Genomic DNA, 13,732 nt, shown 5'->3' with positions numbered 1-13,732 from the left:
TGTGTTTTTGAACTTCTTGGAGCGATTGGTGCATACGTTACCAAACGCCAATTTTTGTCCGTGGATATAAATATTCTTTCGGCTACAGGCTACTTCTTTTCGTATAAAAAACAAACAAAACAATTAATAACATAACGTCCTGGTACATGCACTACTGGTGAAAACAGCTTAAGACCGTTTTGTTCCTGTGGATTGTTCTACTAGAGCATGCTAAAGCTGCCCTACATGGAGCCAAGCGTGCTCTGTTTTGGAGTAAAAGCTCGTCTACTTCATGTCTCCCGTGGTCCTCTATCGCGTCGTGACGACATAGAGCCGCCGGTGGAAATTTAGTTGTGGTGTTTCAATAGACATTTTTTTCGTAAACAGGAAGTGTGCTTTCCTTTGCTGCATTGGCATTGGTAGCACCACGATTGAGCACACAAGATTTTTCCTTCAAACATGCGCCAGCTTACAGAGCAGAACAAGCATGGAGCAGCCCCTAGGCACGGGATTCAAAGCTTTAGCTTCTCTTTCTTATTACCTTCAGCTTGTTTAAAGATGCGGAAAGTTATAACTCTGTTTACAAATACCACACTTGTCTTTTTCACAATGCAATGTAGTACGCCAGCGCTACTCAAACGTATGTTTGCTTCAAAATACGACGTCGAAACCACCAAGACGTCATAGGAAAGTAGTGTCCCAACACGAATGCCCAAGTCATTCAATAAAGTGCATTATCTTTTTATAGCAAAACATCTCTTCGCGTACTGAGGCACTTTTGGCGTCTATCTGCGTATCTATCTGGCTGCCTACGTCTGGGTGCTCTCGTTATCACCCCCTTCACTTGGGGTGAACTAAGGTTAGTATAGAAAGTATGATGATTTGACGAATATGACCCGCTAGTCATGACGTGAATAGTGCCACAAATCCGTCGCGTACGTCGTCAAACAGTTTCTGCCAAACGGTGGGACACTAACGCAGGTGGTTATGCCCCTGGTGCTTGACAGTTTGTATAAAAAAATGGCGACTACAGGCATTGGTAATATAAATGCGAGAGTGCTAGAAGAACTGATTGAGGCATCGTTGACTCGTCAAAACGTTAGGGTATCAGCAGGAACTGAACCCAAGTATTCTGCTTGGCGTTCAAGCATTCTACCGCAGAACCACGCCACGTCTCGGCCCTGCTTTGAAAAAATACTATCAGGTGCAATGCCGGTAAAACTTCAGGTGTGGTTGCAATGCTGGCTCTCCAATTTTATAAACATTACATGTGTACTTTATTAATACGACCATCTCGTCGGGTTAACGTGGGGTCTAGTAAAGTACAATACACTGAGGTTAATTCTGGCCTTGTCGAGGGCCGCCATGCTCGCCAGCACAAGCGTTACCGATATTATCAGCTTACTCCTTCTGTTGTTGCTAATACTGATACTGTTCTAGACATCGTTGTGCAAGTGTAATCAAACGAGGAAATAAAACATGTGCTGAGACTCTTCAACATATACTCATGCGTACAACATACATAATGTGAGCGCAGTCACCGACTCTTCTTTATCAATTGGACGTGTCATCATCATTTGTATAATTTCCTCACCTGTAGCACGAGCTCGTCTCGAATAAAGCTCTTCCTCGTAAGTTGTGGAGATGCTGGGTATCTCGGCTATCACAAAGCATCCGACAAAATACGCAGTCGGTTCACCTGACCTGGCCTCTCATCCGCCATTGCCAAATATGTTTCTTCGTGTGCCTTATGTCAACGGCGGAAACGACCCACTACTGCTCCTTCTGGCTTTCTCCAACCTTTTCCTTGTCTCACTTTGCCATTCGAAGTCGTCGGGATCGACTTGTACGGCCCCCCTTCCCGTGACCTCCAATGGAAATCGTCGGATTGTGACGGCTGATGACCACCTCACTCGTTACGCGGAAACAGCCTCGCTGCACGCTGGTACAGCCACAGAAGTAGCCCATTTTTTTCTGCGTAACGTATTTTTACGCCATGAAGCTCCACGTGTTCTGCTCAGCGACCGCGGCAAGGTATTTCTTTTCTCTATTATTGCTGACGTTCTACGCGCCGCCAACACCATCCACAAACAAATGGCTTGACGGAACGCTTTCGTCGCACCCTTTCGGACATGATTGCCATGTACGTCAACCATGACCATACGAACTGGGACGCCATTTTGCCATTCGTAACGTTCGCCTACAATACGGCTACGCAACGCTTCACCTGCTTTTCTTCCTATTTTCTGGCCCATGGCCACTCTCCAAGTGTAACTCTGGACGTCTCCTTCCTTTCGGATCTAGCTACCTCAGCAGGCCCTTTATCCTCATTTTTGTCCCGCCTCGAGCACTGCCGTCATCTGGCCCAAATCAACACCGGCATCTCTAAAGAAGCTCGCAAGTCTCACTACGACTCAACTCACCGTGCTGTTACCTTTTCTCTAGGAGACGAAGTTCTTCTCTGGACTCCCGTACTGTGCCCGGCTTATGTAAATAATTCCACATCAGTTTTATAGGACCCTATATGGTGATTGAACAAACATCTGGTAGAACAAACGTCCCCCGTTAATTACCGTATCTCACCACTTGACGCTCCCCCTGACCATCGTTGCCGTGGGACAGAAATTGTGCACGTTTCTAGACTGAAGCTTTGTACCCGACTCAATTCGGCCGTGCGAGCGACTCTATTAAGATATATATATATATATATATAGAGCGACTCTATTAAGATATATATATATATATATATATATATATATATATATATATATATATATATATATATATATATATATATATATATATATATATATATATATATATATATATATATATATATATATATATATATATATATATATATATATATCTTGCAGTTGCGAATACAATTTCAGCATATCTCTGAATCGGACTTGCTAAAACACCGCAGTTCTTAGTCATAAAACCACACCAACTTTCTCGACTATCAGTGTTGCCAAAACAGTCGAACTTTTTTTTTTTTCAGTGTCTCTAAACACTGTTGGGTCCATGCCTTGAGACGTGATTATATGCTTTTGACTGTGTTCGATTTGTTCGTGCCCAAACCTTTGAAGGCACAGGTCTTTGCCTCATGACGTGATTAGAGGCAACTTCCGGGCCCTGAGTTGTTCCTACACGATCTTGTGAATGGAGAGTTATCTGTAAACACAGATGTGGTTGTGCCGTTGTCCACTTGTATGCCAGATTACAGTATTTGGCTTCTTCTGAAAGCAAGCGAATGCGAGTATGAAATGTAGTTGTCATGAATAAGCTCTGCTTTGGCATAAAGAAAGCAAGTTATTCCGTCAGTCACGTACACGCTCTAGTATGTTTGAACTTGCAATGTCTGGCAGGTGCTGTCGATGGCTTTTTAACTGTTATCTGCCACAATATATTTGTCCAGACGGGTGAAGAAAAAAGTGCAAAACACGATGTTAAGCTGGAAATGCCACAGGGAAGTGCGCTTAACACTTTTCCATTCAACTCCACCAAGGCTAATTTAGCGGAAAGACTGCCACCTAATTTACAGTTTTCACTGTATGCAGATGACGTATGCATTTGGACATCTGGAGATAATCTTCAATCAATTCATACGACATTACAAGAGGGCATAAATACCATCTACAGCTTTTTATTAGAAAAAGGCATGGCTCCCTCACATGCTCAGTCAGCTGTGTTACCCTTCACTTGTTAAAAGTTTAATCATTTTAACCGTAGCCTTGAAGGACAAGTTTTAAAGATTGTCACACAGCATCGATTTCTTGGAATAATGCTCGATCGACAGTGATCCTGGACACCACACATAAAAAAAACTTAACAGCGATGTTAATTCAACAGTGAATGTACTTCGCAGGATTGCTAGCACCACGCTGGGCGGATCAGTATCGTTACTGCTCACTGTTCATAACAACGAACAATTGCGTACTCTGAGACCATTTTGTATAGAATTTCACCCATACAAAAACAAAGACTGCAAACACTTTTAGCCGAGGGTATAGGCATGTCTTTAAGAGTTCAGCAAGGGATTTCTAACAGAAGAGGCTCAGCATTCTTTGTTTGCAGTCGGAGGAAGAAGACGACGAAGCTGTTGCTGCTTAGCTAAATCAGGATTTTCATTAACTAACCTGTGTGTCGTTTGCAATGAACCGGAAACAATAGATCACTTTCTTCTCACATGCCGCCGCTTCGCCTCACTGCGCCGAATAATTCTTGAAAGACCGATTGGTATGCTCAGATTGCCAGTCAATACATCCACCCTATTATCGTTTGGAGCCAGTCAGTTGGGTGTGGGCCGCAGTGCTATTCTGTCAGCGCTATATAAATTCATTCAGGCCACCGGAAGGATACGCTGCTAGTGGTACAGCCAGATATATCCAATTTTTTCTCCCCCTTCCTCATTCTTGTTAATGTGTTTTATATATTCTGGTTTATCGCATTCTTCTGCAATTTTTCACGTTTTTCAAAGGAACATTATTATTGTTCCTATCTAATTTCTCTTTATTTTTTTAGCAAGCGTTGTAAAAAATGATCTATTACGAGGTACAGTGGGGCGAATCCCCCATGTGGGTATGAGCCAAGATCTCCTAGGAGACGAGACAAGACAAGTAGCTCTGTCTGCATTTATCGTTTATTTTTGTTTATATTACGGCTCAGCACTGCTCAAGACGTCGGACGACTTTAAAAGGTACCTGCCGTATCGGCGACCGACGGGTGCTGCGCAGCCCGCCGCGTCGAAAGGTGCTAGAAGAAACGAAACAAGCATCAGGGAGAGCGCCGCCATGACCTCCCAAGGTGTGACACCAGGTCAGAAGCACCAGCTGGTTTGCGCAAGCATACCTGACTGCAAGCGACAACACAGCATTGAATCACAGGACGAATCAACTGTCGTCGGGGGCCACAACGGGGCGAATCTCACAGATCTAGACATGGACGAGGGTGTTTTCCGCCTTGTGCGACATCGCAAAGACAGGACGGTGGGCATTCCTGTGTTAATTGCTCCAACATCCGAAGGAGCTAACTTGAGGCAAGTGAATCCTATTGACCTATACTCGGATATTGAAACGATTCTCGGTGGAGCCGCAGTTAAGATCCGTTTCACAGCATAGGGAGGCTTGGTCTTGGATATAGAGACAGAACACCAAGCTAATATGCTTCTAGAAAGCAACACTATCTGCGGCCTTGCCATATCTGCCCGTGTACCACACAGCTACATGAAAAATACATGCATTATAAAAGGGGTCCCAAGATGGTACTCGGACGAAGAGCTGTTAACCTACCTGAGACCTCAGGGAGTATACCACGCAAGAAGAATCATACGACGGGTTCAAATCTCATCCTCCGAGTGGGAATCAAGGCACGCTGACTCTGTGATTCTCACATTCGCTCCCAATTCAAAACGTCCAGAGAAGATCAACCTTGGCTTCACCAGACACGAGCTGGTAGACTACGTGGAGACGCCGCCACGCTGTTTTAAATGTCAGCGTTTTGGACATGTCGCTAAGCGCTGTCGTGGGGAACAAAGGTGTAAGTGCTGTAAGGGGCCTCATGACTTTAAGGCGTGTACAAGTAAAGAAAAACTTGTGTGTGCAAACTGTGGTGGCGACCACCCAGCTAGCTACGGCCGATGTCCAGCATGAACAGCTGCGCAGCGAAGAAATAAGACGTTTGTCCTCGGGCCGAAGACTGTGAACGAACCATCGCTCACAAAGAAGACGTCCGGCGCGCCACAACATGGCGGTTTGGAAAACGAGTACGCAGGAAATTTTCCGCGCCTAAATCCGACAAGAGCTGCTACTGAGTCAACGCAAGTGCTCAACGCTGGGGAGAAATGTATCACGAAAGAGTCCGCCAAGCGCACCTACGCTGATGCACTGAGCCCACCTCAAGTACCATCTGGAAGCAAACAACAAGAAAACCTCGAGCACGTTATTCGCGCTCTATTCACCGCACTACGTCCACACGTCGCTAAGATGCCTGCGAGTTCAACGAAGGATATGTTGGAAGCAGTCCTGGCTCTAGAGTCAGTGTTACTTTGCTCTGCTTCCACAAACACACAGTAGAATAATGGCAATGTCTCGCCCACCTGGTCTATTTCGTCCTTCAAAAGTGCCCTTTATAATGCAATGGAACTGCGCCAGTCTTCTAAAACGTCTGTGTGAACTCAACCTTTTCCTGCGCGACATTCCAATACCGATTCTAGCCCTCTCCGAAGCCGGTCTACCGAATGCAAGGACGCTCCCAGAGTACAGCTGACACGGCAACCCGAGCATAACGTCGTTTGCAAATGGAAGCGCAATGATATACATAAAGCGGGAAATACCTCACGTCGCCTTACCAGTGCAGGAACTCTGTTCCAACTCAATGGAAGTCGCTGCTGTGCAAGTGTGTCTGGGAAACCGAAAACTGAGTGTGGTATCGGTGTACATAAGCCCACGAAAAAAGGTCTCCATGGAGACTTTCCTAAAGGACCTTTGCACTCGATGTCCCGCTCCTCAAATAATCTGTGGTTATTTTAACGCGCACCATTCACTCTGGGGAGATAAGAGTGTAGATTTTCGAGGCAAGGAACTTCTAGCAGCTGCATATGCTGCCGACTTATGTGTGGCGAACGATGACAAATCTACATTTTTCAGTCCACCAGATTCATGGAGTGCAATAGACCTTGTACTTCACTCCACGGACCTTCTGGTATCATCGACCACGGCTCCAGACAGGATGGGCAGTGACCATATCCTCATCTTCACCAATATCCTGCGATTTCGAACTGCTGGTCGACAATTCTGCAATGTAACACGCTGGGACACCTACAGAGAAGCGTTGGACAAATCCGCTGGTGAGCTGTTCACAGATATGTTGCAAAGCAAGCGAGCAGCAACTTCGTTGCTGAAACTGCCCGACCATTTTCCTGCTCCTGACTTGAAATTGAAGAACCTCTGCGCAGCACGTAGACGGGCGGAGCAGAAAATATTGAGAACAAAAGGACATCCGTCTGCGAAAACCGAATATAACAGGATAAACGCTGAGATTCGTCGCCATACAAAAAATTAAGACGAAATGAATGGGCCGCTTTCTGTGAGAGTTTGTCAACGTTTACGCCCTTGACAAAGATATGGGCAGTAATAAATAGTCTTTCTGGGAAGATCCGAACACACAGGCCATACGAAGCACTCGCTTTGAAACAAGGAATAGATTTGCAAACCTTTGCAGAGAATTTCGCAGACGTGTACACATCTGGTAGATCAGCAGGAGCGGCGATTCCTCTGTCACCCCAGTTTTTTCACACGATGGATACGCCATTCACCTTTCGAGAGCTGGATATGGCACTTAGCAAATTAAGAAGACGCTGTGCCGTGGGTCCCGATTTGATCAGCAATCAAATGCTGACAAATCTACCATATGAGCGAAAAAGGGCCCTTTTGGACATATTTAATCATGTCTGGAGCACGGGAGAGATCCCATTTGTTTGGAAGACAGCATGCGTGGTGCCAGTCCTAAAGTCCGAAAAGGATCCTATGAGCCTCGCGTCATATCGACCGGTATCTCTTAGATCATGCGTATCCAAGATGATGAAAAGATTAATATGTACAAGATTAACTTGATACCTTGAACAAGGAAGACAATGGCCATCGTGTATGACCGGATTTCGCCCACGACTGAGTGCCCAGGACAGTTTTTTGGACCTATTAAGCCACATCGAGCACCACCACGTCAGCGGACTCTCGACACTCGCCGTCTTCATGGAAGTTGCCAAGGCATATGATTGTGTGCTTCAGGCAGGCATCGTGAACAGGCTCCAAGCCATGGGTGTGTCGGGAAATGCTCTTCGGTTCGCACAGGAATTCCTCAGAGACCGCTGTGTCCGTGTTAAGTTTGGAAATGTAACGAGCGAAGAGAGACGCGTTTCCATCGGCGTCCCACAAGGAAGTGTTCTATCTCCCTTGTTTTTAACGCTGCCATGGCCAGCCTTCCCGACACTTTGCACTTAGCTCTGAAAGCAGTTAAAATATCCATCTACGCCGATGACATCTGCATTTGGATCTCAGGGTACCAGCACAAACGTTTAGCCCGGATAGCACAGAGCGCTATTTCAATCATTGAGCGTCACTTGTTGACACTTGGCCTATCTTTATCAGCGGAAAAATTGGCCTTCATGCTCTTCCCGGGAGCGCGATGGAAGTCAACACGTCTGTCGCTGAATATTCGAGGCCACTCAATTCGTTGTGCAACAAGTGTCCGTTTCCTGGGCATTACCATTGACAACAAGCTATTATGGTGACGTGCGGTTGATGGTATAGTCACTGCATCAGTGCAAAAAATCAACGCTCTTCATCGCATGGCAGGGGTCCGTTGTGGCAACAATCCTACGTCCATGCTTAAATTGAATGATGCGCTTCTAACGAGACACATTCTTTATCAGCTGCCCCTGATATCACCATCACCAAGCCAGTTCGAACACCTAGAGGCAGTGCACAGAAAGGGCCTTCGCTTGGCGATGGGAGTCCCTCAGGCGGCTTCAAACACGAAGGTCACTAATGAAGCCGAGTTTCTTCCGCTCCGCCTTTTGGCGTCTCAGGCCTTATTGACGCAGCTGTCAAGACTGGGCGAGTCCTTCGCAGGCACAGCGCTTCTCCGGCGGCTAAGAGCAAGAACTGGCTCACATTTCAACGCGGCACTAAACACATTTCGATATTTAGGCTTGAAACTGCCTAAACGGCGCCCTATGGACCCGCGATGGTCTTTTGTGGATGTTGCGTGTAACTTCAGCGTACCCAATCTACCAGCGAAGCGCACCATTCCAGCCGCGGAAGCAAAATTTCTTGCGCTGGACCACTTGAGCACCATGTACCGCAGCCACCTACAAGGTACACCGACGGTTCAGTGTGCACACAAACGAATAGCTGCACAGCGGCTTTTTGCGTACCCTGCCTTGGCGTATCATGGTCTGGCCGCCTGGATCGCGTGGTTTCGTCCACAACGGTAGAAAGCGCTGCAATCACGGCGGCTTTGCGAAAATTGCGATCTTTTTCTGCACGAGATGTTGTAGTGTTGACGGACTCCAAATCGGCGCTACAAAGACTACATCGTGGCCTACCTCAAGAAACGTTCACCAGGCAATCTCTGGCACTAATCAAACACATAAATGGCAAGAGTTTTAATATAAAGTTCCAGTGGATCCCATCCCACGTTGGCATTGAGGGCAATGAAAAGGCTGATGCCCTTGCATGCGAAGCACGTACATCGTTTCCAAAAGTAAGAACTCCCAAGACTTACCAGAACAACACAGATGTGATACGCAATCATTTCAAGGCGATCTACAAGTTTCCACACCAAGCATGTGTAATTCATGGACTTTCTCGTGAAGAAGCGACGCTGTTGTACCGCATAAGAACCGGCTCCGCATACACCCCGGCCTGGTCTTTCAAGACTGGGAGATACGCTTCCTGTGGTGACATCGGGGATATTGAACATTTCATTTGGCTTTGCCCACAGTTTGATGTGCAAAGGGCAGCGATTATCCGCACTTTGCGAAAAGGCTGTCATAGGCACCGGACAGTTGATGACGTCATCTTTCCTGAAGGACCCGCGGCAACTAGGATGAACGTGCAACGAATTTTGTTAGTCTTCCTGCAAGACATTGGGCTGTCTGACACGTGGTGACATTTTCCAAATTCCGGAGATGCTCAGGCGGAACAATTGCCGGCCATGCAGGCCAGACTAACCACGCCTGCTGCAACACCACCACCACCACCACCACCACCACCTTGTTTTCAGTCATGAGAAGTATAGAAACATACCGACATTTTTTTTCGCCTTCAGACTCTAGAGATATTACAATGGAATGCATGATGCGTTCATAAAGAAACTAAGGAAAATGCCAGCCCATTTCCAAGAAATTATTTTTTTTCAACTGAGACATCAATTATCCCCATGGCCGCTCACGTGTCAGTGGATGACAATATCAGCAAAAAATGACATGTTCATTGAAGCCACCCAACCACTAGCGCTTTACCAGATATATATGCGATATTCGGGTTACATTTACGTATATACAGATGGATTCAGTGTACCAACATTGTCAACTTCAGCATTTATTGTAGCACACCTCAATGTACAAGATTCTTTTAAGTTAACTCGCGTGGCATCGTCTACAACAACCGAACTGTTGGCTATTCTCAGCAATTTAAAATTTATTGATACTGTAATAAATGCTCAAAAATAGGTACTTTTTAGTGATTGACAACTGGCCCTAACATCAGTTGCAGCCAAAAAGCAAATACAATAAATAATAGCCTGATTTAAGAAACACTTAGGCAGCTCACAAAGGCAAGTTAAAAGCACCATCAAATAATGTTTCAGTAGATACTGGGACATTGCAACACACCTGGCAACACAGCAACTGATGAACCAGCTCTACAAGTACATGCCAAAAATGCTTTGGTTTCTATTTCAGTATCAATAAATGAATTGCGCTGCATTTTAAAGACAAAATGCCTTAATATGTGTAAATACGTTGTTAGACCAAAGCTCGAAGAGCTCTGATTTGTATCGTATACATCCACTAATTTAATTTCAAATTACGTTATCTCTAGACGTAAGTGCGGAAATGCTTATTGATCGATGAAGATTAGGCACTGCCTACACCAAGCATTTTCAAACAGAATAGGCCGCGCTGAAACTTCAGAATGTGATTGCGGATTTGTAGATGAAAACATATATCACCTCCTTCTGAAATGTCCACAACAAGAAACACCAAGACACGGACTAGATCATCATTGATGACTTTAGATCGCAGACCCTTCAATTTAAGGAATCTTTTGCGCACGTGGCCAACAACAGGTTTACAGAAATGCAGATTAAAAGCGTTGAAAGCTTTCCTTGAAGACACAGGCATTCTTGGCCAATATTAGTGCAATTCAGTTTTTTTCACGTGACAGTGCATATTTATGGGACTACTGATTGCTGTGCTGACAATTATGTGACAGTTTTGTTGACAACTTTATGACTCTTCGGCTGTACGCAATGGATTCTCTTCAATTGTTAACATCACCGTATATGCGCGTGTATGTGTTTGCTCAACACTTTGATATGTGGGTTTTAACGTCCCAAAACCACCAAATGATTATGAGAGACGCCGTAGTGGAGGGCTCCGGAAATTACGACCACCTGGGGTTCTTTAACGAGCACTCAAATCTGAGCACACGGACCTACAACATTTCCGTCTCCATCGGAAATGCAGCCGCTGCAACCGGGATTCGATCCCGCAACCTGCGGGTCAGCACCCGAGTACCTTACCCACTAGACCACCACGGCGGGGCTATGTTCAATGCATTGCTTCGAAATTTTATACCCTGACTGTTGCGCTAAATTGTGTGTTGTATGTGCTGGGCATTTGCTACACTTGACTCTTGGACCTTACGTGAAATTTGTTATTAGACAACTCTAACAGATAAGAAGTAGCTGGTGCCCTATTGGTGCACCAACATCTCTTTACATTACATCAAAACAACAACCAAAGCCCTCCTCTGAGGTGTGGAGTTTATAAAGGGGGAGTTTTTAAAGCCATGCGCGACGTGTATCTACGACTGAAAAAATAATTGCTCTTTGTGATGGCACAAGGCCACCTACAGTGAAACATAGCTTTGAAATGGTTCCATAATACTGTTGCACTGATGATTGTAAATTGACTTTCAACAAGCACACGAGTCAAATTCATACTCAGTGGCCACTGTCGCTCACGCGAGCTTCACTTAGAGTGAGACATGCATGACACGAAATACTTGCAAGCTGTGAATAATGATTTAAACAGCGCTGCTTCTTCTGCAAAGTCCAAATGAATTAAGACTGGAGGGCTTCACTTCAGTGTGGGTATAACTGTACATTCGCAGCATTGTCTTAAAAACAGCGCCTTTCCATCACCACGTGAACACGAGTCTCGGCCGTGCGATATGGTTTCGTATCCGGCAATTGCAATATTCTTTTTTTTCATGTCTTTTTTTCCTTATGCTACGGATATTCCAGTGGAATATGCTAGCATATTTATCATCGAGAAACTCATTTACTTGAGCTACAGTGACAGCCCTTTCTCTGGAAAGCCTAGGAGCAGGTGATCAAGAAAAGAATCTGTCAGCTCTACGAGATCATCCTAGCATGTACTGTGCAATACCTTCGAGATTTCCGACTCCCTTGCCGTAATTTTTTCTTCGAAAACCCAGTCACATCTTCCGTTCCTAATTTTTTTTCTGTGCAGTCTTACCTAACGGGGTCTTATTTTCAAGACACAAGCATCCCTTCAGAAACACGGATTTATGTCTACTGAAACGAGAATTGACGCGTTGAGCTAGCTTTGTTTGGAGCACCGAAGAAACTTAAACGACTTTTGGCACCTTCGTTGACTTCAACAAGTAAACAGTCAGCAACCTTTTTTACAAATTTCCCGATTTCGCAAAACACTCGATCATGTGATTCAAGAAATAAAAACAGGTGATTTCATGGCTTGCAAAGTTTAAATAATCAATTGCAACATCTACATGCAAGTTCAGTATCGTTTTAGTATTGTTTAACTTCTACATTCAGATTCTCTGTAGGTAACGTGATATAAAATATGCTATATGAAGATGTGTGTATTATATACCTTTTTCTTGTATGCCTTGTAGAAGGGGTCTAAATCTCTGTCGAGTGTCTTACGGAGGCGTTTGGTGCGTAGCGACACCACGGGCCCGAGCTAATGGGGAGGGAGGGGTGGGGGGGGGGGGTTCGACTTTTCACGCTTAGTCATGCGTGGATTTGCCTTGTCCGGAGAAAAGGGGATCCTGGGGGTTGAGTGGACGCTGGATGATTGGACCTTTAAGGCCCCCCGGCAAAGGCAACACACCCCTTTGGCCCCGGCTTCACGTAGACGGCACCCCTGGGCTCACCCACCCTGGGGAAGTCGGCAGTCGCCTTTTCCTTTCTCTCTCACTACATTTTTGTCTCTCTCTCACACTCTTTATCTGTCCTGTCATCTTCTCTTTTCTGGTTACTTCCGAAATTCCTGGCGGCGAGGGTTAACCTGGTGTAGCTTTCCAACCTCGGGTAATTATAGCAGGTTATATTGGCGATGCATGGCTGGCGTCTGTTTCTTGTTCAACATTGTAGCATCCCCTTGTTGGGCTCGGTGGTGGGTGGCCACCATCGCCACCAAACTTTATAGCTTTTTATGGCACATAACGCCCCCCCCCCTCTCTGATTGCTCTCTGAAAAGGTGGCGCACCAAACACAAATTCATGCTCAACACACCAAAGCCGAGACATTCCCAAAGTACCATGTTATCCACAGTCAAAACGAAAAGTAGACATTCCGAGCCATTTCTCCTTTCCTCGTGTCCAAAACTCTCACAGAAGCAATAGGCCCAGGTGATAAAGTGACAAAGATGGGAAGTGGCGATCTTTTTCTGGAGGTTCGTGACAAAGCTCAGTATGATAAGCTGTCTAAACCTGTAGTGTTTGGGGAAACTCCTGTGTCAGTGGGCCCACACAGGTCAATGAACACTGTCCATGGCGTGATTTCTGACGATGATCTCAACATTCTGAACATTCTGAAAGTGAACTGCTCGAAGGTTAGCAGGACCAGAACGTGGTGATAGTCCAACAAATCACAATAAGGCGCAACAACAAACAAACCCCTACAAAACACGTAGCAATTACATTCGGTACCAGTGACCTACCAGAATAAATTTAAACCGGATATTGTAAGCTCC

This window comes from Rhipicephalus microplus, chromosome 8, assembly GCF_043290135.1.
Source record: "Rhipicephalus microplus isolate Deutch F79 chromosome 8, USDA_Rmic, whole genome shotgun sequence".
Taxonomy (NCBI): domain Eukaryota; kingdom Metazoa; phylum Arthropoda; class Arachnida; order Ixodida; family Ixodidae; genus Rhipicephalus; species Rhipicephalus microplus.
The sequence above is the reverse complement of the archived record's forward strand: the minus strand, read 5'-3'. Positions refer to the sequence as shown.